We start from the raw sequence: 20,439 nt of genomic DNA on the forward strand, positions 1-20,439 counted from the left end.
GTTAGAGTAAATCATCAAGGAAGCTAAAAGGCACCTGCTGCTGCTCCATGGTGATTCCACCTCCATTAAGTCCAGAAGCAGGGATATGAGCAAAGAGGAATTACTTTCTTACACAATACAATTTTAGCTACTTGGAAGGTTCAACTTTGAGGTGGACTTTAATGTAAATTTCAATACATTATAGGCATTGAATAACTGAGTTTAATGAGTTAGGAATGAACTTTTGATCAGAGAAGGCTGTATTAGTGCTAAGGTGTGAGATAAAATATATTTCTTCTTTAGAGGGGTAAAGACAATAAGACAATAAATAAACAACTGTTAAAAAACAAAATCAATTGAGTACATTTTGAGGATCATATTGGCTTTCTTCGATTACTCATGCATCAGGCAGCATCCAAACCAGCAGACAGAAACGAGCTCCAAGTGATTACACAAAATGAAAGATTTTTATAGGCAGAAGGGCCTGGAACAAGAAAGTTACACTAGCCCAAAACATGGGTTGGTTATTGCAAGGTTACTTCCTTTAGGACATGGCAGGGGTCAGGCAGATTACCTAAGTAATGCTTATTGCACGATTCCTGATTAACTGCCTTATAATTCCATTTCTGGCAGAGCTGAAACTGTAAGTCTTGATTTGGCGACATGGGGCTTAACATAATTGACTCCAATTTGGGCCTGTTTTTAGCATTACTTCTGAGTACTGCTTACTTTTCTACAACTCTCTGTAAAGCTATTTTCAATAGGGGGTTTTTAGAATATTTTTCCTAGGCTTTAAGGCTTTTTTGTTTTTTTGTTGGATAGCCACCCACCTAAAATGCTGCAGGTAATGTTTTATCTGAAAAAGGTGATGGTCCATCAAAAATGGAATACACTTTTGCTCTGTTCTTTGTTCTGTCATTCAAAAACAAACATATAGGAGAAATAAATTCCAGACAGGAAAGTAGTAAAAGTGGAATATATGTTAATTCCCCTATTGGCTTACTAGTGTTCCTATGTTAGAAAGTTACTATTTCCTGTGCTTAGTTTTCTCTATTTTTAAGTGAAGTCAATGTTGCCTACCCAAAACACACAGAAAGGAATGATTTGTTTTCTCAAAACAATATCATATTTTTTAAATGTTTAATTATTTTGAGAGAGAGAGAGAGAGCACATGTACATGTGAGTGGAGGAGGGGCAGAGAGAGAGGGAGAGAGAAAAAAAGCAGACTCCACACCCAGCTCGGAGCCCAGTGCAGGACTCAATCCCACAACCATGAGATCATGACCAGAGCTGACATTAAGAGTTGGATGCCCAACTGACTGAGCCACCCAGGAGCCCCAAAACGATATAATATTTTAAAAGACCTGGAGCCCTTGGATCTTGGGTATCATTTATGGATAAGATATTATTAGTTGTGTCATGAGTTCTTTTTTGCATGCTCTTTTTGATGGATGAGATCTATATTAATTTAAGGAAGTAAAATTGTTTTCTGATTTTTCAGCTTCCTAATAAAAGAATAAAAATATACGAATTTATTCTAGCTGTAAAAGATAACCAGGAATGTCCCTCAGATGTCTGCTATCCTAAATGAACAAAATCCTATTACATATTTGACTTCTATTAACTAGTTGTATTTTCACCTTGCTAGTTATGATTCTTCTCTTTCCTCTCAACTGCCCTTCCATATTGTTTTGAAATCACCATTCTTAAAATCATCTGTTGTTTCTACTTTTATTTTGTAGATTTACCATATTGATAATTGGGACTCTCAGGTAAGTAAAAGAACCCTTTCAGAGGTAATGAACTGTAATCAATTTAAAAATCATTTTATTTTCTGATTGGGCAGGGCAAGCATCCCAGTGCCTTCTGCGAGTTAAGAAGGAGTGATCATTATTTTTACTTTGCAAAGCAGAAAACCAAAAACACAGAATGGAACTGGTCACATGCATAAAGAAGTTGCATCCTTGAACTCAGCCCAATGCCAGTTGAATATTACAACTTTCATGAGCTGAATGGAGTCTCTCCCCCTTGCCCCCTGAGATCAGAGTGAGAAGCTAGAAACCCACCACTTCAACACCAATCAGAATTTGCTTTTGTAACAGTACATATCAATGCTTCTTTCAATAAGTTGTACATGAAGAAGCATTCTTCTTGGATGAGTGGAAACTTGGGGATCACTTTGGAATTAACTTAGATAAACAGGTCCATGAATAGACTCAGTTCAGTTGAACAAATACCTATGGAGCATGTCCTATGTGCTGAGTAAGCACTGTAGTAGGGGGTTGGATTCAAGAGTAAACAGGATTTTCACAATGTCATGGATAAGACCGAAAGAAAGCTACAATTTTATTATTATATGGAGTGATTTAAAAGTACAGAGGAAAGACGTTTTGCTCGTGCTGAATAGGAAGAAGGGATAAAGGGAAGCTTCCTGGAGGATACTGAAATTAAATCCTGGAAGATTTCCAGCATTAGCTAGGAGAACAGATTAAACATTTTACACCAAATCACCTAGAAAAGCCTTGAAGTGAAAAATTGGTGTGATTACTAGCAGCTCCATGCTTTAAATCTAGTGGTGGTTGCAACGAAATGATTTACAGGAAGGGTAAAAAACAAACAGGTTTAATCAAGAGGATGAGATGAGAAATATAGTACTTCTTTTACTGAGAAGAACATGGCAATCATGAGCTATCTTTCAGCATGCCCCAACCTACTGTGTTTCTCAAAGTCTGTTCGTATGCTAGTATATGCTCGGTTTTAAATTTCTGATAAAAAGCTGATCTTTAAAAATGAAAACAGCATATTTATATTTATTTATTCATGAGAATTCTAAATGGACAAAAGCAAGATGTGCCCATACAGTTGAAGATGTGTACGTTTGTATGTGTATGAGTGTGTGTATCCACACATCGCAAACAATACAACTCTATTTGCATTAAACTTATTAAGTCAAATCAATTTTACAGACGTGTGGGCTAGAGCTTTGGCACTTAATTCCTCTTGATCTTCCACCTAGTAAACTTCATTTTGCACTGTGTTTCCATGCAATGTATTTTTAACATTGCATTTGTTTGGACATCATTAACAAAGAAGATAGCATCCAGGAAGTTGTAAGGTACAGGAGAGCATTTCAGACACTTCTGTGAGAAAACAATGAAATAAATTCACATACTCAGCTGTTTGTCACACAAATAAAGTGGAAATGATAAAGTTGAAATAAATGTAGAAACACATTCTACTCTTTAAGTCTGGAAATAGTTAATTATTAAGTAGACACCAAGTGTATGCGGATCAATGAGCTACATAGGGATAAGGAAAAATCCATAGCACACATCTTACTCCACAAAAATAAATACTTTAGCTGGCCAGCATTGCTTATAGACTGACTCAGTGATGGGCACTTTGTTATGCTTACTCTCATTTAATATTCAGAACACTGGGAGGTAAGGAAAGAAGGCTCAGAAAAATTAAGCATGCCATTTTCAGTCACGTGGCTAGAATTCAATCCATGACTTCCCACTCCATGCCCAGTGCCTGCTGTGCTATGCCTGCCTCACCGTCACTTCCAGCAAGAGTTAATGACGGCACTATGTTTCAGCTGTACTCAGAAGAAAATAAAATTTGGGGATACTTGTATTTGAAAAGAATTTGAATAATAATATTTTTATTATTAATTTTTTATATGAGTATAGATGACACACAATATTACATTAGTTTCAGGTGTACAACATAGTGATACATCTCTATGCATTAGGTGATGCTCACCACAAGGGCAGCTACCATCTGTCACCATAAAATAATATTACAATACTATTGACTGTATTCCCCATGTTCTTCCTTTTATGCCCAGAACTTTGTATAGGAAACCTGAATATCTGTCCATTGTAAATATGTATTGATTACGAACTACGTACCAGGTATTGTCTTACATGCTTTTAGATGACTATCTCATTGAATCCTCACAATAAGTGCATAGGGTAGATATCATTAGTATATTAATATAGATAATAGATATCTACTCTATATCAACCCTATAATAGATAATAAATGTTATCTACCCTATACACTTATTGTGAGGATTCGATGAGATAGTGAAACTATGAGATTTGTCCCCAATCTGAGTCTAGAAACTGTTTTACTCCCAACTACTCTACAGACTACTCCACTACTCCTAAACTTTCTTACACCATCAAAGTCGTAAAGTCATGAACAAGTGTGGAAAGGACGTAGTCCTTCTCAGATGGTATAGATGAGTGGGAAACTAAAAAGTACAGATAGTTTTCATTTAAACATTTTACAAACCTTCTCTCTGCACATGAATTAGGATTCATTCCTAAAAGCTGCTTAACTCATTAACACCTAAGGACTAATGAACCTCTTTCCTGGCTATTGTGCAACTATAAAAATATCTGCCTTTGGGACAGAAGTCACTTGAATTTAGAAACTTAAAAATAAAAACAAGGAACATTTATATTACTTTCAAAATGTGTCCTAGATTAAGCATCCTGGTAGCTTTCAGTCTCTCCAAAGACCCAGCCAAAGTCCAAATGTGTCCAAAACCCAGTTTAGAAAAGACTCAAGAGCACTCTGCCCAATCTGTAGCATTCCTGTTTGTTGGTAAGAAGGTGATAATGGTGAGGGAATTCCAATTGCCTCAAGGTAATGATAGAGGCGTAGAGATATAGATGCTTATATAATGCATGGAATTGAATATTTATCTTGAACTAATCCAAGACAAGTTATTCACCTACAACTATTAGATTCCTTTTGATAAATATTAGTGACCTCTAATAGTTAGAGGTAGGTAGAAGATATACCTTCCCCCCCCCCCCCTGCACATTGTTAAAATGAAAGCAAGTCTCAGACTGAATTCTGTCACAGAGATATTTAGTAGCAAGAAGGTAGGAAGCAAGGACACAAACCCTTCTGTATGCTTGCACAGTCCCTTAGCGATTCTGGCAAAACCTTGAAATGAAAAGTTTACTTCAAGGTAACTGTGACGCTATCGTAGGTAACTACTTTAATCTGAGTCACAAAACTTGGCTGATCAATGGCTAAACACAGGACCATTTAGGAATGAGATCCAGGTAGGGGCACCTGGGTGGCTCAGTTGGTTAAGGAATGAGATCCAGGTAACTAAGTCCACAGGCAAAAGGATGAAGGGCCAGTCTATGTTCTTACATCCCATTCACCCACCTTTCTCTGAAAATTTTCACCCATCTGCAGATCTTCAACATCATTTCAGTTCACCAAAGAAACATAATCTCTAACTTCTGTTACACAAATTAAGAAAACTGTGATACTGAATATTCATAAGTACGGCTGAACCTTGTAGTGGCCACATCTGAAATATGTCCTTTCGATTAAATACTAGCTAACCTTCCTTGGCCTGAGTACTGATTAGAGCCAACCACATCTACATTGTAAACTTAACTAACATTACTATAATAGAAAAACATTTTTATATAAATGAGAGTCAACAGTTTGGAAATATTTTTTATTTATTTAAAATTCCATATAACCTCTTTAGTAAGCTCTTCCTAGTTATAGTTCCAATATAGTCTAAAGTATGAATTTATATAACACTAAAGTAAAGTAAAAAGACCCAGCCAAAGTAAAACTCAAAGTAAATAATATTGTCATTTTTTAAGAGTTAAAATAGAGTAAGAATCTAGCCCATTCTTTTGGTTTCTTTTTTTTTTTTTTTAAGTTTATTTATTTTGAGAAAGAGAGAAAGGAAGAGGGAGGAGAGAGAATCCCAAGCAGGCTCTGCCCAATTCTTTTAGTTTCTTAAGGAAATAAGAACATTGTATACAGAAAAGAACATAAACTTTAAAGTCAGATTTGAAACCAAATCCCAATTTTCCACTTCCTTGTTTTGTGGATTCAAACACCTCGTCAAAGCAAAATCTTGGTTTCCTCATCTGTTACATGAGGATAATAATGTCTATGTCATGGAGTAGCAGGATGATTAAGTGGAATAACAAACAACTTGTTCTTGACACATAGAGATACTTATTAAATATGAATTATCATTATATTTATTACCAGACTAATTTGATAACAAAAATAAATTGTATTTCCATTTCAAATAGGTAGCAAAGTAGGATCTATGATTCAAAAGGATTAATAGACTAATGCTATTCTTTGTTCTAAGTGTAGGACAGTAGCGTCCTGGGTTTGTAAAGGGAAATAGGGCAGAAAATCTCTTTAGTCTGACTATTTAGTGAAATATCCATGTTCTTGGCTTTTCTTCCCCCTGCCCTAGTTATCTTCTTTAGGTAAATGTTTTAATTGTTTATTAGCATATTGCCTTTCAGAACGGTAATATGTTACAACAAAAAAAGGAGAGATTATGGTTAATGTAGAAGAAAGGGTTCTTGTCATTATGGTTGTGGTTTGTGGTTTTATTTATCCTTTTTTGTTCCTTTTTACTGGGTACAGAAAGTGACATGTAGAGCTTATACTCAAAGTTTTTAGACCATCCTTCTCCTTTTAATAAACATCAATACCATACTCCTCTACTCTATGGAATAAGAACCACCTCTCTAAGAGTCCTTTCTTGAGGACAGAGCTTCAATACACTGTGGTGAAATAGAATAAAATTGTTAGGCTATTGATTTACCAGCAGGGCTTAAAGGGCCGTGTCTAACAACAGTTTGCTTTAAAAGGCTATAATAATCTCATGAGGAATCTCAGGACCTAATTTGTTAAAACCATCTTCATATCCTTACATAGGGTACATCTTTGCTACTAATTCTCAGCCTGCTGAGAAATACCTTGACTTTGAGCTTTGGTTTTAACTGCATTTGGAAACGAGATCAACACAGCCGACTTTAGTATGAGACAGTTATGAAGGTCATTATAGAAGTGAATGCAGTAATCACTAATATCTGTTTGGCAATTTACAGTTTACAAAAAAAAAATCTTTCATGTAAGTAGGGTATGTGGCTGCTGTGTTATAAATTGACTGCAAATATTTTGAATATGTTTATTTTTCTTCATAAAAGAAGTACAAATAAAGTGATTACATAATTGAATTTGACAGCAGAATGGAAATGCACTTTTTAATGTGAATATTATCTGAAGATAATGAAAAATAAACAGCAATGCTTTCTTTATCCTCTCTTTATCCATTCCTATGGAGCTCAAAAACAAAGTTTGTTATTTTATGAACTTGTCCGTGGTGGTCAGGCATGTCTTAAAATTACTCCCTGTGCAAATATTACACTCTTAAAGGCAAGAGTACAAATGGGGATGGGATTCCTAAATTATTCAGCTAAAGTCTGCTCAAATGGCTGTGAATTACTCATGAAACCACACCACTGTCAAAGAAGACCTTGAAGACCTCTGCCTTAGTCCAGGCACAAGTCTGCTGTTTAATTTTTTTCCATAGCATCATTTCCAAATTATCCTCCAGCCTTCTCTACAACACCTGTCACCATGGGGAACATACTACTTGGTGAGGTGCCACCACACCCTGGAGAATAACATGAGGTCATACAAAGATCCCTAGGCTTCAGATCTGGGGTCTAATGGTGGCAGGTTCTTACTAGCTTAGGTGGCCTTTGAATTTGACTTTCCTTATCTGTAAAATGAGGGAGCTGAACTAAGGTATGTTATGAAGTCTTTACTTCAGCTTAAATGGTTCTGTAATGTCGATATTTTCAAAGTCCCACTGGTCTAAATTTTCCAAAAACAAAGGTGAAATCTCTGCCATATCCTGCCCAAAGTTTTACAATGAGAGTTTTCTAAGCTCTCTCATTGTCTGGTTTCTTCCTCAATTCCCTCTAATTCCTGCAAACCAGAAATTAGAACTGCTTTTGGATTAAATATACATTATAAGTAATGTTGGATTCTACATTGCATCACATCAGAAAACTTATTTTCTGGTTGGCCAGCCACTGGTATTGCTAAGATTAAACATTGGCTAAGGGACTGACGAATTGGTTTTTTTATTGTACTTATTTTTCCCCTTTGCAAGCCAGAGATAATCAGAATGATGTCATATCTGCAGTTTTTCATGTTCCCCATCAACCATTCACCTAATTGTTTTAGGTGATAAAACACCAGGTTTTATCTTACCTGGATCAGGAATATCATTAGGGGTTCCAAAAGGACAATTATGTAATCCTATAATTTCTCCTACATTATTAGCTCATTTTCTTCTGTATTACTCCTTTACCAAGCCAGGTAAATTTCCTATAGGCTTCATCCCACTACATTTAGCCTGTTATTTTGCTTGGTATTAAAACAGTACCATACTCTCTATGCACATGTTGACACTTGACCTGTAGTGACTCTAAATTCTTTTGTATGTATTTATATTCAGCTAATCTTTCCACAGTGTTTTCAGATGCTTCATCTTTTCTGCAGTCCAGTGTATTCAACGCAAGTATTATGACAAGTATCATTCTAATTCATTTATTGTTTTTATTACATTGCCCTAGAGCTCATGCTACTGAGAACTTTGCCCTCATCTTCAGGACCTTAAATGGGACTGCTGTTTAGTGTATGAGATCATTTGTTTACTAAAATACATGCTTGTGACTTGGTTATGATAATAGCCATCTTTATAGTTGGAATTGCCTCCCACCTGGTAATCTTTCTGCACTTGTGGATTGCGCATTCAGTTCTAGGCCACAGATTTTGGTTTTGTTTTTCAGTCAGACAACATCTATTACAGAGGGTAAATTGCTTACTTAATATCTTTCCTTCCAATAGATAGAGTTTATACCCTAATGGACTTTTAAGAAAGACTGCAGGGCATATGTTAATGTAAAATTTCAAAGTCAATTATATTATCTCTGTAATTCATTTGATTAGTCAACTAATCAAATAAAAAATATGTTAAGTAGTTACACAATGCACAGCTTATTTCATTAGTTTCCAGCCAAATTTTTATTATGACCATGACTTTTTAATGCAGACCTAATTATTTCCAATTATATAAAAGGTTTAAGGCACCAAAGCACTCAAAAGGCTTTCTATATAGAACAAGTCTCATTTTTCTTGGTTTCATGCAAGCATAGGTTGTTTTTATTTCCACTGAAGTGGTTAATCCTTTTAACTAAAATTAATAAGAAATGTTTAAGCATGCTGAATATTGACTTTTTGACAAATGTCCTTCCAATTTAAACTGCTAAGACTATGTAATCATACAAAAGCAACCTCAGCTTTTCAACAGCATAGTTTCTTTCTTCCCCAAATTATGCTTAATCATCTTCATGACAGTATTTTAACAAAAATCATCTCTTCTGCTATATGCTCCAACATATTGCTAAAAAGGCAAAATATTAAATCATACAGACAAATTTAGAGTAAGAGACTAAATTCATGTAGAGACTAGAAAGCTATAGTTGTCTTTGGCGGAAAACACTCTCTTCCTTTAAGGCCGCCATAGACAAATGTTAAGTTGTAATTAAATTTCCCATTTTTGTGGAATTTCAAAAACAAAATTGGATGCTTTACCTAATAAACTGTCTTACTTTGGGGAACATTTTAATTTTTCCACATGAGTTAGTGATCATTTAAATCAAAAGACTTGAGAAGGCAGTAGGCTATGAAAAGTCAAAAAAAGAAAAAGAAAAGGAAAGAAATGAATGAAATAATGATAACTTTGAAAATGTCTTAAACATTGATATTGTCACAATTTATTTGAAAGTCAAAATCATTGACTTCAACAGAAATGGTATAAAATTTGTACCTCAACTTTGTTGATTCTAAGCTGAGGGTATATACCTGACTATAATGCCACTATCTCTCCAAAGGAGACACTGAAGTTTGGAGGTTCCTTTTTTGTTTGTTTTTTAATAATCATAGCTCAATGAATGAATCAAGTACGTTAACTAAAGGAAAAATCCTAATATCCCCATACTCTGTCTACCTCTGCTGTGGTAGGTGACAGGGAACTCCTATGTAATTTTTTTTAGAGGGAATATGCCCAAGACTTTGGCAGCAGCAATTGTGATGGAGATAAACTTATTATCATATCAGACAAGTTACATAACTCCACTTAAACCTCTGTCAAGAGCCATAATTACATCCACTTCACTCAATCATCTGATGAAAGAACTGATGTTTATAGAAGAAATGAAGAAACTATGTGCTGGCACAAATAATTTGAATAGGGAAACATCAAGACTTGGAATAAATTTCTAGTTTTAGAAGTGGACAAACATATTGGAAGAATATTGGAAGAAAAGAGAGAAAAATGTATTTTTTCCTGATATGAAGAGAAAAGTGAATAGTACACAGCTTTTTCTTTTGCTCTAATAAATGAGAGATGGAATTTTCCATTCCTAGCTTCTTTGTGACCATGCTAACAATTGAGCAAATAAATTGAGTACATTTATCTTTGCAATAAAAGGCTAAGTTATGGCAGAAATAGAGTATCTTTGTGTTAATCTTACCAAAAGAATCTGTACTCTGCCAAGTTTGAAGATATGTCCCAACATCACATCTTAAAAACATTGATGTTTGTAAAAAAAAATAAACAAAATTATGTGTTTACAACATTTTTCTGTAAACCTGTATCCAATGGTTTCTTTCCATTAGAATGAATTGGTAATATTCTCTTCATTTTACACTCTTCTGTGAATATTATTAAAATGCATTTATGTTGTAAAACAATGTCAGTGATAAATAGTCAAGCTTATATATCTTTGATAATCAATGTCTGAAAAGAAAGAATTAGACTCTAATCTTTATATTATAAAGCTTTTAAAATGTCTTTTGGGGATGGGGCACCTGGGTGGCTCAGCTGGTTGAGTGTCTGACATCGACTCAGGTCATGATCTCACAGCTCATTAGTTCCAGCTCTCCTTTGGGCTCTGTTCTGACAGCTCAGAGCCTGGAGCTGACTTTGGATTCTATGTCTCCGGGTCTCTCTGCCCCTCCCCCGCTCATGCACGCAGGCACTCTCTCTCTCTCTCAAAAGTAAATAAACATTTTAAAAAATGTATTTTACGGAGTAGCCAAAGAATATCAATATACAAACATTTATCTTTAATCACTTCATAATATAAAAATCAATTCAATTTTTTTTCTTTTAGGGGAAATTTATTACAGAAAATGAATGTTCATTAGCTTATATTTTACATGATAAAAGTAGTATTCTCCAGATCCACAAATTAATTTTATTCTACCTTAAGGTATTTTATTCCCCAAAACCAAGTATAATATGTATCAATGGCAATTCTGTCCATAATTTTATCCCTTTCCCTCTCTGTGTATGAGGCTAATTGAGATGTATTGACAATAAATTTCCTTGATTATCTTTTTTTCTATTTATTTGACCTACCTTTAGAGTGGCCCATTGGCTCATCCTATTTGATGAAGTCGTTTCTGCTGTCTTGTTTGATGACTATCAACAACTAAGTGGCAATAGGAATACCAAGTGCTTTCTTACCTGGTGTCTTAACACTCCTCACACTCTGAAAAACAGTAGAGATTTTGTTTAATAATGGGCTCTAGGTTCTTACTAATTGGTCTAGATTCCTTTGGTTATTTCTTAAATTTTTATGACTTTAATGTACTTTCTGCAATGATTGACACTAGGAAACTTACAGTCCCAGAAATCATCCAGCAAATGTGCACAACTGGGAGTTTTTGTTATATTATTTTCAATAAAAGTAACTTAAGCAACACATCTGATACTAACATTACAAATGAGACCTAGCTTACTTCTCTAGGAAGTACCACTTAAATGCTTTCTTTTAATATTGTCTTATAGGATTAAAAGTTTGATAGCATATGATTCAAGTTCCACATTATTCTTCATTATTTAGCAGGATTTGGTCATGAGATATAGTTACTTGATATTTTGAGTTACTGTTTTGATGAGTTCTCCTGAGTTTTCACAGATCCATCTTTCCTTTCTTCCTTCCATCCTTCCTTCTTGCCTTCCTTCCTTTCGGATGTAATTCTCCTGGTTAAGCAAACTCATCAGTGAACCTTCTTCAGGAAACCTCAAACTGGGGCCATTTCCTGCCCTAGCAAGAGAATGGCTGGATATAGAAATTTATTAGAAGACTAAATATACTGACCATCTGACCTTCTGGTCCAGACCTTGTTGCAATTCTTACTGCAAGTGTCTGGATCATTATCATTCCTGAATCAGTTTCAGAGGCACCTGGGTAGCTCAGTCAGTTAAGCATCCAACTGTTTGATCTCAGCTCAAGTCTTGATCACGGGTCCTATGCTGGACTCTGTGTTGGGTGTGAAACCTATAAAAAAAAAAAAATCAGTTTCATAACTGTCACTTTGCTCTCAAGCTCCAAACCAGAATTTCAGTTGTCCAGAGGATATCTTCACATCTCCTACCAATCATTACTGAAGTGCTTCTTACTCAACAATATCAATAAAAGACCACTGGCTGGAAGCAATAAAATTTAAGATGAACGCTAATGCTTCCTTTTGTTGCAAATAACCACAAACGGACTTAACATAATACAAATTTGTTAACTTACAATATTGGAAGTCAGAAGTCCAAAATGGGTATCACCAGGTGATTGATCACTGGATTTTAACGAGGTGTTGGCACATCTACATTCCTTCTAGAGGCTCTAGGGGAGTGTAGGGGATTGAACTGTGACCTCCAAAGAGCTACATCCACATCCTAAACCCAGTCTATAATATTTAAACTATCTCATTATCTTTTTTCTCATTAATAATCTTAATATCAATTACATGCTAAAATAGTTATGTTTTGAAATTCTGAAGTTAAAATACATTGTTGAAATAAATTGCACCTATCTCTCTTTACTTTTTCTAAAATGTGGCCAGAAAACTTGAAATTACACATGTGGTCTGTATTTTATTTCTATTGGATAGTGCAGGTTTCTACCCTTGACTTTTGTTCTTAGAAGAGGAGGAACTAATTTAGGTACACAGCAGCAGCAAGGAACATTAACCTACTTCTGTTCTAATCTTCTGTACTCTTTTTTATTTTTCCAAATGAATTAGGTCATGGAGATGAGACAGCGAGTTTTGGGGCAGTGACTTTTTCTTCATAGCCTCAGCATTACTGATTTGGAACTCAATAAATATAATAATAAACAAATGAACAAATGAGTTGAATGAATAATCATTTGAATGAATGAATATATTGAGCAGCACCAAAATCATACACTTAAACATTTACCTTTATCACGGGTGATCAAGTATTACAGTATGTTTTGAGTATGCATACTTTCCATAATCTTGTAAATATACAATTTGAGAAAAAGTCATTTTTATGCAGTAAAGACACCACTGTAGCCTAGTGCAAAATGTTTTCAACTTACAATATCAAAAATGGCATATAACCTAAACTATTCTCTCAGTTTATACTATAATTTTCAGGTTTTTTCTTACTTGCTTATGAGCAAGTCAACTGAGATACTACTACTTATCAGCAACTTTGAATGTGAACCAAGTTCTCCAGACCCTTTAACATTTGGTGGACTGATTATCAAATAATTATATGCATGAGAAATCTTATGGGATGTCCGCATGACAAGCAACATAAACTAATATTTATTGACTTAACAAATTTTTATGAGCACATTCCATGTATCAGCCACTGTGCTAGTTAATTTATATGTGGTTTCATCCAGTGTTTAGAATATTTCAATAAATCTTATCATCACTTCCACATTTTACTAATGAAGACTCAGAGTTTAATTAACTTGTTCATAGTAACATACCTAGTAGGTATGGTAGAAACTGTCCTAAGTACAGAAAGTTTTATTTGATATGAATATGTTATTGAGAAAGAAACACACTATTTGCAAACAGGAAGACTCTAAAACTACAAGTGCTTGGCTCCTAGCAGTTATAGCTGGGTTTATAAAGCCTGAATGGGGAAGTGCATTACTTTCTACAGCAACTGATTACCACACACTTACATTCCTTTTAAGGGAGGGGCACTGCCTCAAGCTACTTGTTTGTAGCTGATCAGCTAGGAAGCTACACAGTGGTGCTGACAGGAAGAAAGCTTAAGTTTTGTTTGAAATGTAGAGTCGGTATTTTAGGGAAATCAGTTTCGTTTATGTGACTATGGATGTTTGGATTAGGGGTATACTCAAACTGTGGGTTCCATCTTGAGTTTTCTTTAACATGATGATTCAGTCTTAATGTCTATTCTGAGGTCCTGTTCTACTACAAAAAATTGTGTATATGCCTTTAAAACTTTATATACTTTAAGCAATCCTTCCACAATCATATCCCAAGAAACAATGTTATATTTAAATATTAAATAGATATGATAACCAGTGTATATTTAAATTGGCTTCATAAGCAGTTACAAAGAGAGTTGTCAGCAGTGATTGATGGCAGGAGGGGAGGCAAAAATCCACTCCTCTGAAGGATGTCTCCAGTTTCTGCCATCTTAGTAGCCCTTCTCCACTTTTTGTTTGTTTGCTTTTGTAACAATCCCCAGAATTTCCTTTGGAAACCATGTGCATCATGTTTGAAGTTAAGGTATGTGAATTTGTTCTTCCAGCTACTGGGATGTGACAGACTATTAAACATTATGTAATAAACAAGGAACCTAGCTAGAAAATGGTTTGGTTTAATCCATGCTCTGTCACTAACTGGCTAGAAGACCGTGGAATACTTACCTAATTATCCAGGTGTCTACATCTACAAAGCAAAGGGTTGGTCTCCATAGTGTCTCTGGGAGAAGTTCAGCTGCTGGTTCTGTGACCTTGCCTCTGAGAAGGTCTGAAGATTCACCCTTCAAGGAGCCACTAGCAGATTTTTACCAGACCCAAGATGACTGAGAATCCAAACTAAGCACTTGTATCTCATTTTTGAAATTGTTTCTTGAATAACAAATAATAAATACTGATCTGATGAATAGCAATTCATAATGAGAGGGCATACACAAGAGGAACTGGTAAGATATCAAAGAATCAACTCAAGAGAATTGTCCAGAGTTGAAGAACAAAGTCTCCAGATTGAAAATACCTTCAAAGTGCCAAATAAATACATGAAAAAGTCCCATTCTTAGCAAGTTTTTGTGTAATTTTAGAAACAAATAAATAAAAACAAAGTCCTAATAATGTCCAGAGAGAACTAGATATGTCATCTACAGAGGAATGATCATATTGGCACCAAACACTTTATCAATAACACTGGTGCTAGACAGTCATGGAGTAGAGCTTTCAGAAATCTGACAGAAATAGATTTTGGACCAAACTTCTTTCTCTAGCCAAACTTTCAGTCAAATGTTTGGAATAAGCACATTTTCTGACATACAACTTTTCAGAAATATTATTTTCCACACACTCTTTGTTCCAGCAAAACAAAATAGTAATCCAATAAAGACAAAGACAAGATCCGGGAAATGAGGGTTTCTGCCCAAGAATGTATCTCAGGATGACCACCTCAAAGCTGTCCTAAAAAAATGATGTATACAGATGACAGGTGGGAGACAAAGTGTTTCAGAGAAAGGCAGTAAAACAAACAAATAGTCCATAGAATTCCTGATAAAATAAACAGTTTAAATATAATGTTAGGATAAAGGCACACAGTGGGAAGAAAAGGAAATTAGAAACTCATGATAAATGAAAAAAAACTGCAAATGAATAAACTATTTGGTTTTCAAATAAACTGTATTTATGTAGCTTATTGATTCAATTCAAAATAGTGATGTAGCCATTCTAGAAGTTTGGTGTATTAAGAGACAAAGGAGTAAAAAATAATTGCTAAAATTGAAACAATTGAAAAATACCAGTAGAGGATAGCATTTAGGAATATGAAAAGAACAACAAAAAGAATCAGCTAAGAATCAAAAGGCACAAACTTCCACTTATAAAATAGAGAACGTGATGGACAACATTGTGACTATAGTTAATAATAGTGTATTGCATATTTGAGAGTTGCTAATCTTAAAAGTTCTCATCACAAGAAAAATAAATTTGTAATATGTATGGTGACAGACTTAAACTAGACTTACAGTGATAATCATCTCACAATATGCAAATCGTCCCTTATGATGGGGTTATATCCTGATTAACCCATAAAAGTTGAAAATACCATAAATTGAAAATGCGTTTAATACACCTAATCTACCAAACATCACAGCCTTGCAACTTAGCCTCCTTTAAACATGCTCAAAACATCTAGGTTAGTCTACAGTTGGGAAAAATCATCTAACACAAAGCCTATTTGATAATAAACTGTTGACTATCTCATGTAACTTACTGAATACTGTACTGAAAGTGAAAAACAGAATGGTTGTACATGTATATATTGTTTAACTTGTGATCTCCTGGATGATTGGGAGCTGCCCCATCAGGAAAGAGTATCCTACTGCATATTGCTAGCCTGGGAAAAGATCAAAATTGAAGGTACAGTTTCTACTGAATTCGTATTGCTTTCATACCACCATAAAGTCAAAAAATGTTAAGTCAAACCATCGTGAGTCAGGAACAATCTGTATACAAATATTGAGTCATTATTCTCTACACCTGAAACGAATATAATATTATATGTCAATTATATTTCAATTAAAAGAATGTTTAACAAGCTAAAAGAATTAAAAACTGTTTCCTCTAGATAGCCACACTGGATTATGGAGAGGAACATGTACCCTTTCATGAAACTTTACTATATTATGTGGTCCTTTATAGCATACTGTGATTTAAAAAAGTATTTTAATGTTTTTCAACTTGTAACAATGATATTAGGAAATATTTTTAAATATTTTTGATGTGTAAAAACAGAATACACATTTCTCTGTACAGTAAGATCTGAATTTAGTAAAATAAATAAAATCAATACTGATACATAAAAATATGTCAGGCATTTGTTTTATTTATTAAAATTTACTGAGTGTATGTATTACATGTATTTTACTAAATTGGATATATATATACACGCACACATTGAAGAAGGAAATAAGAAGAATTTGTGAAGCAAACATCATGTGGAATGAACTTCTGATGAGGCTTTAGTCTTTCATGTTTAGGCAGAGTTTTGACATTGGTGGTTTGTAGAGTTTATACTAAGCCAAGTAGGTTTTTACTTTGCAAAGTTAGCTTTTAATTGCTGACACTTAGCTAAAAGTCCTTAAGCATTAGTCACTAGGTATTTTTTACTTTGCCAGGTGGCTGCAACTTGTGGTCTGACCCTCAAAGACTCTCGCTCTAAGAAATGGAGCCAAAGGCTTGGGCCTTTAGCCAACACAGATGGACTGAGAGTGCAGATTGTTGCAGTTTGACCTTGAACTTGTAGTGCAAGGCTAAGGCTTCAGCAAAGCAGTGCCCTTGGCAGGTGCTAAGGTCTCAGATTACAGGCTGCTGTAGTTTATTATAATGCAGGCACAGCTTGGCTTCTTATCCTTGGCTAGGCTAAAGTTGGATTATAATCTGCATGTACGTGGAAAGACAGCAAATTTACACATGAGCTACAGAACACTAGGAAGCTTCTAGCTTTAAACTGTTAAAACATCATGTGGCTAAGGCTTAAGGTATTTTGCTTAGGTGGCAGTAAGTGGCACTCCATTCTGCATACAGGTCACAGGTTGAAACTGTGGAGCACTTGACCTTAAATTATGTGTCTGATCCAAAGGCTCAATCACAGAAAATGAAAATAATAGATAAGAATGTTTGGGTAAGTTTCAAAATGATAATTATTATAGCTGGGTATGTGGGTATCTCAGTTCCCAGGGAATTTATGGGATGGAACAGAAGGAGGTTGTCTAGACTTTAGAGGACCACGTGGCTGAGGCACCAGTCCTCATTAGGACCTCAGGGAGTCCTGCTTCAAGAGCCTCAGTAGCAGCTTCAGTTCAGAAATTCTGATGGTGGGGTACCTCAGTTGTTTAAGCCTCTGACTTCAGATCAGGTCACGAGCTTGTGGTTCTCGAGTTCAAGCCCAGCATTGGGCTCTCTGCTGTCAGCACGGAGCCTGGCCTAGGGTCCTCTGTACCCCCTCTCTCTGTCCTTCCCCCACTTGTGCATGTGCACTCTCTATCTCTTTCTCTCAAAACTAAATGAACATGAAGAAAGAAAGAAAGAAAGAAAGAAAGAAAGAAAGAAAGAAAGAAAGAAAGAAAAGAGGGGACCTGGTTGGTTCAGTTGGTTAAGCGTTAGACTTCTACTCAGGTCATGATCTCATGGTTTGTGAGTTCGAGTCCCATGTTGGGCTCTGTGCTGACACTCAGAGCCTGCAGCCTGCTTCATATTCTGTGTCTCCCTCTCTCTCTTTCCCTCCACTGCTCACACACACACCCACACACACACTCTCTCTCTCTGTCAAAAATAAATAAACATTAAAAAAATTAAAAAAAAAAAAGAAGAAATTCTGATGGTGTTTTTTCACCTGAAACGAGTACAGCTTTAAGGTGAAATCCTTTTCTAGAAGGCAGGGTGTTTTTAGGCTGAATTCTTCCCAAGAGGCAAAGTAAGAGTGCTGCTATTACACAGGCACAAAATACCTCACAGAATAGTAGGAGTCAGCACTAACAATAGAGCTCATCCTCAAGAAGCTATGAGGTTTTGAATAGACTGGGGAAAAAGGAAAGAAGAAAGAAAGAAAGAAGGAAAGATCTCAAGTTACACGTGGTTTGACAGGAGGGGCTGCTGCCATTGCAAACGAAGATGATAGGGTCTTGTCAAGACCACCCCTTGACGGGGCAGGTGCCTGGGTGGCTCAGTGGGTTAAGCATCTGACTTCAGCTCAGGTCATGATCTCAAGGGTTCGTGAGTTCAAGCCCTATGTTGGGCTCTGTGCTGACAGCTCAGAGCCTGGAGCCTGCTTTAGATTCTATGTCTCCCTCTCTCTCTGCCCCTCCCTCGCTCGTGCCCTCTCAATGTCTCAAAAATACATAAAAACTTAAAGAAAAAAAAAAAAAGACCACCCTCCTGAGGAGACAGAAGGCTTCTGGATTGACTCTACCCCCTCAGATAGGGTAAATTCATAGTAACAGAATTAGTCATTTGCTGGGAGGCTCCTACCCATTAAATGCATGGTTTGTACAGCCAGAAGTAAACTGGCTGACAAATGAGCCAAACTGAAGCTGAGATGGAAGTCACCATTTACCTGCCCTCTTCCTCAGACGGCAGTGGGATGGCCTTTGACAACACTGCATTCTGGGTTTAGGGAATAGGATTTTCACCATAGATCATTGATAGGTGTGGGGTCAGGGTTACTTTTGAGTCCTATTTTGAAGAGTCTTATTGGAGTGAAATGAGGAGTGTTGACATTGAATTAAGAATTTTTAAGGCCCTGAAAGATTCACACCCTTCCCAGGCTGAAGTTGCTGAAAAAACCCTAACTCTACCCAGATGTGGTGAACTCCTCTGACAGAACTATGCAGAACTACAGATGAGGAAAGATAACTTTTGGGCTTTAATTTATTTTCAAAAGTCAAAGGAATCTGATTGTTGGAATTTTATGAATAAAAGCTCTTTGTGCATTTTGTGATTGGAGTATTATAGTGTGGCCATCTAATCTCATAGGACAACATGACTGGACATAATTTGTTTCAAAAATTAAAATAATAATGGCTAATTTCTTGAGAATTCACTTGGTACTAGGTAGAATCTTCACATTATATATGTTTATAATTGCATATATGTTACAAAATAGCATATGTAATGTCACTACATATATATTACATAATAATTAAATATCTATGTAAATTTGTAAAGTCTAAACTTGCCTTGTACTTTTCTCCTCTTTGAGAGCCAGCCCACCTACAAAGAGCGTAAATTCTACTCTGCTCCTCCAGGACCAAACCATCCCCTAGTGGAGTCTGGCCTCACCAGGCCAGAATTGCTGGTGGTTGGGTAAGTGCTTAAATTTGGACTTCAGTTAGCTTACCCTTTGGTTTCTTACACAAAACTATGTTCTCCAACTTAGTCTCTATCAATAATAAAAGCATTATATTCAGCTTCATCTTCTTATTTCTCAATTTATTTGGAATTTTGGCATCTTCTGGGGCGCCTGGGCAGCTCTATCAGTTGGGTGTCCGACTTCGGCTCAGGTCATGATCTCACAGTCCATGAGTTGGGCCCCGCATCAGGTTCTGTGCTGACAGCTCAGAGCTTGGAGCCTACTTCAGATTCTGTGTCTCCCTCTCTTTCTGCCCCTCCCCTACTCATGCTCTGTCTCTCTCTGTCTCAAAAATAAATTTAAAAAAAAAATTAAAAAAAATTAAAAAAAAAGAATTTCGGCATCTTCTCAGATATTACAGTAGTGTATATGTATGGATGATACATTAATATTTATGTATATATATATATAAAACTAAGTGAACATATATACATATATATAATACACAAACAAATGTGCATTCAAATATACTACACATATGAACATATATGTACATATATGCACATATATCAATGTGTGGCATCTCTATAGGATATAAGTGTAATATAATCTATTTTCATTATTATATATAACACATAATGCATACTCACACACATATACACCTCTTCATACATGTATAAATATATTTGTTTT

This window comes from Prionailurus bengalensis, chromosome B1 (genome assembly GCF_016509475.1).
Source record: "Prionailurus bengalensis isolate Pbe53 chromosome B1, Fcat_Pben_1.1_paternal_pri, whole genome shotgun sequence".
NCBI classification, from domain to species: domain Eukaryota; kingdom Metazoa; phylum Chordata; class Mammalia; order Carnivora; family Felidae; genus Prionailurus; species Prionailurus bengalensis.